This window comes from Gastrolobium bilobum, unplaced genomic scaffold (genome assembly GCF_033153095.1).
Source record: "Gastrolobium bilobum isolate Gb01-03AN ecotype WA unplaced genomic scaffold, APGP_CSIRO_Gbil_v1 utg3921, whole genome shotgun sequence".
NCBI classification, from domain to species: domain Eukaryota; kingdom Viridiplantae; phylum Streptophyta; class Magnoliopsida; order Fabales; family Fabaceae; genus Gastrolobium; species Gastrolobium bilobum.
In genome coordinates, this window is record NW_026897006.1 from 274,681 (window position 1) to 278,711 (window position 4,031).

Genomic DNA, 4,031 nt, shown 5'->3' on the forward strand with positions numbered 1-4,031 from the left:
TCCCACCTAAGCCCATTTTGATGGCAAAATACCACATGTTCCCTCATCTGATGAGCAACTTCAGCACGAAATTCACTTGTTTTACACATTTTTGAACGTGAAGAGAAGAGAATCAAGAGTTCTCATTGGCTGAAAAAGAAAGCAAGGCATGGGGCAGACTGCAAACAACGGCTAATCATCACCAAAACATGTTCCATCCAGCAATCTGCGCAGTCTCCACACTCTGTTGCCACCATCCCGTCCCCTCATTCAAGCAACTTGCTCTAAAGCATTTACAAGACTGCCACTCCTCTTCCATCTATAAATAGGACGACCCACACACAAAAACATCATCGAATCCTGGAGGGTTTGAAGTCCGAAAGGAAGAGATCACCTAGTAGTAGTAGTAGTAGTTAGTAGCTTAGATTTATTGTAAGTTGTAACTATAGTTAAGTGACAACCCCTCTTCTCTTCTCTGTATCAACCATTAAGACTCCTCACGAGCAATAACCCATTTTTCTCCATTTTCTGTTTCTTCTGTAAACTGTCTTTTAAATTAATATAAGTGTTTTTCTCTTCGTTCCATTCGTTATCTCTTAACTGAATCTCGGGTCTATGAGACTTCAGTTGGGAATAATTATGTTTAAAATATCAGCCATGAGCTGAACTATCTGTGGAACGGGTAATCTGTGAAACTCTTAAAGAACTGTTTTCAAAACTCTTGACTGAAGCTTTTTGTATTTCTTTGGCTAAGTGAGCTATATTCATTGTGTACCAATGGAAATTGGGCACATACTGAGAAAGGAACTTCCATAAGGAAGGGATTTCATACAGCTTAGCCATTGGAGGAAGGTAGTGTTATGGCAAAAACACTACTGGTCACCTTAGGAATAAGGGGCCAACTCGTCCATTTTAAGGTTCTATAATAAGTACCTGTTGGAGTCAAGGGAGCCGTAGGAATATGGAAACTTGTGAGCTATCTAGTCCATGAGCTGAGGAATCAGAGTTGGCAGACAAGAAATTGGGACAAAGCCAAGAAGTGCTAAGTCTTGAGCAGAGAAAACAACTATTTAAGAGTGAATCAGTGAATCAGTGAATCCGTTCCTTCTGTTTAACTGTTATAAAACATCACCCTGTTGTCTCTTGATTATAGTTATTTCTGCTTTAGTAGTTTTTTTTACTTTATATAATTATAACTATCAAATCCAATGATTATTATCTCACCTTCTTCTAAACAAGAAGGATTACATACATAACGCAGCGAGTAATTGTTTGCCAACAGATTGAACCTTCTGTTCCTGAGGAACGTTGTCAAGACGGTAGGGAACGTTTGACCAGACAGTTCATTTACTAACTTTTCTTCTCATTTTCATTCTTTATAAAACAGTGTAAGACAATAATTAGGATTCTATCCTCGTGGGAACGATAATTTGGGCATTAATACTCCCTTTATTACTTGATGCGTGCACTTGCGCACTTGGGTTGGAACTAAGGGAACGAATCTGTGTTCTGCAAGAACAGAGGAACGTCCCCTATCAGAACTTATAATTTTCCACCATCAGCAAACCACCCAACAAGTTTTTGGCGTCGTTGCTGGGGATAGAAACACTAAATTTTGTTCTTATTTACTGTTTTTAGTACATATTCTATATATCTGACCTTACCTTTATATTTTTCTTTATGTCACTAATACTGTTATGCATATATAACTTGTGTTTATAGTATATGAGTGAAGAGTTTGAAACAAACTCTGACCACTCCATTGAAGTACCTGAGTTTCTCTTTGATCCTGAACCAGAACGTACACTTCATAGGAGAAGAAGAATCCTCAGGGAAGAAATTCTTGAAAACATGGTTGATCACAATAATAACAATGAAGAAGTTCCTCCTGATAAAACTTCAGAACTTTGGCTGCTCCTTTCAGGAACAGGCCAGACAGGGGAGTAATCCTCCCTCCTGTAGCACCCAACTTTGAACTGAAACCTATCATGTTTCACATGATTTGGGAAGCAGGGGTCTTCAATGGACTCCCTGCAGAAGATCCTTACACACACCTCACAACATTTCAAGATATCTGTGATAATTTTAAAGCTGAGGGTGTGACAGAGGAGAGCATGAGAATGAGGTTGTCCCCTCACTCCTTAGGATTAAAGGCAAAAACATGGATGAAAACTCTCACCCCTGGATCAATCCACACATGGGAGGAGCTCTCTAACAAGTTCACAGAGAGGTTTCTCCCAATGTCCCGACAAGCTGATGTTAGAGCAGAAATCTCTAACTTCAGAATGTTTTATGGAGAAAATCTCTATGAAGCATAGGAGAGATACAAGGACATCATCAGAAAATGTCCAACCATGGGGTAGAGAGTTGGGGAGTGTTACAATCTTTCTATAAGGGACTTGACCATACTTCTCAATCCCACTTAGATTTTGCTGCAGGAGGATATTTCTTTACAGGAACACTTGAATCAAGGTACGAAATCATAGAAGGAACCCATGGCAGTACCCATGGAAATGAAGAAAATCACCGGACTGAAACCAAATAAGACCGACATGATCATCTGACGCTTTCTCAGTATCTATTCAATTCGGGCGGGCGATCTCGTAGTTCTTGGTCTGTGAAGATACGTTGTTAGGTGCTCTGGTCCGAGTCGAATAGCAATTATTCGAAGCACTTTACACTATTTCAGAAATCTATGGAAAATTTGCTTTGTTTAGATCAAGAAAATTGTACGTTTTATTAGTCGATTTCAATTCCAAATTTTATAATTCTTCTATTCATATAGAATGGCCAATAGATAGAGTGAGCCCAGTAAGGAAGCCAGACATGCTAGAACTGGATAAACAAACTGTCATGGAAGCCCAGCTGGCATCACTCATGAATGAAGTGAAGAACCTGAAAGCTGACCAAGCAGCTCCAAGGATGGTAGTCTTGCAACTCACAGCAGCTGAAACTGAACCATGCTCAGCCTGTGGTGACCTTCATGACTCAACAGACTGCCCATCCACTGCATTGGTATGTTATGCAGAAAATTTTGGCAACAGGAACTTCACCAGAGACAATCAACAAGCAGGACACAGTACAAATTCAAATCCTGGAGGAACTATCATTAAGGATCAGAACCACAACACCCAATGGAGGCCACCCATGAACCAAAGACCATTCAACACCCAGCAGCAGTATCAGCAAGGCAGCAGCAGTGGAACGTTTAAACAAAGGAGAAACAACTACGTTCCGTTCCACAGAGATGACCAAAGCATCAACACCCTGGAAAATTATGTCAAGGAATATGTCACCAGGAATGATGCAGTGGTCAGGAACATTGAATCCCATCTGGGACAGATTGCTGCCAATCTCCAAACCAGGACACCAGGATCACTACCAGGGGACACTGAGGTTCCCTCAACCACTTCTGAGTCTACTTAAGAGGTAAGTACCATGTCTATCTAAAGACATTAAACTAAGCGCTGACTGGGAGGCAACCCAGTGGATACATTTGCTCTCTGACAAAGAGAAAAGTTTTGGGGTGGTTACTCTTAACCACATAGCTCCCAAAAAGGAGGGAACGACTGATGTTCCACTCCAAAAAGTCCAAATAAGATATGTTCTGTTCCAGGACGTAGTTTTTGGGTGGTCCCTGACCACACAGGCCCAAAAAAAATAATTTATTATATATATTTTTGCAAAGTTATTATCTTAAATAATAGGTAGTAAGTAATAGGTTAGTCCGTCCCCTTTCCCTTAGATAGATTAGATTTACACTTCTGTATGTTCCCTTTTCTTTCTTTTTTTATTTAGCTGTTTATTTATTAGTTAGGAAAAGACAAAGGGAACGTTCCCTGGGTTAGGAGATAAGAATGACTGGGACACCTATCCCTGCTGAGTCACTTAAGAAGGTACGCAGTCATATCAAGTTTGCATTCATTGCAAATCTTGAAAACGCGCGCAGAAAAAACAATCGTCTCCTCAACCATTAAGACAACTGCACCCTTTCCTTTTCCCTCTCGCTCACGTCCTGACCTAAACTGTTCCATCTTCTCACACTAAACCCA

General features: G+C 40.4%; 1 non-coding gene across 1 annotated transcript; it reads right to left on the reverse strand.

The window, feature by feature from the left end:
* Positions 1-2,234: 2,234 nt before the first annotated feature.
* Positions 2,235-2,340, reverse strand: LOC133303328 (small nucleolar RNA R71). Its single transcript, XR_009750453.1, has one exon. It is a non-coding gene; the product is annotated as a small nucleolar RNA R71 (small nucleolar RNA).
* Between the last annotated feature and the right edge of the window lie 1,691 nt (positions 2,341-4,031).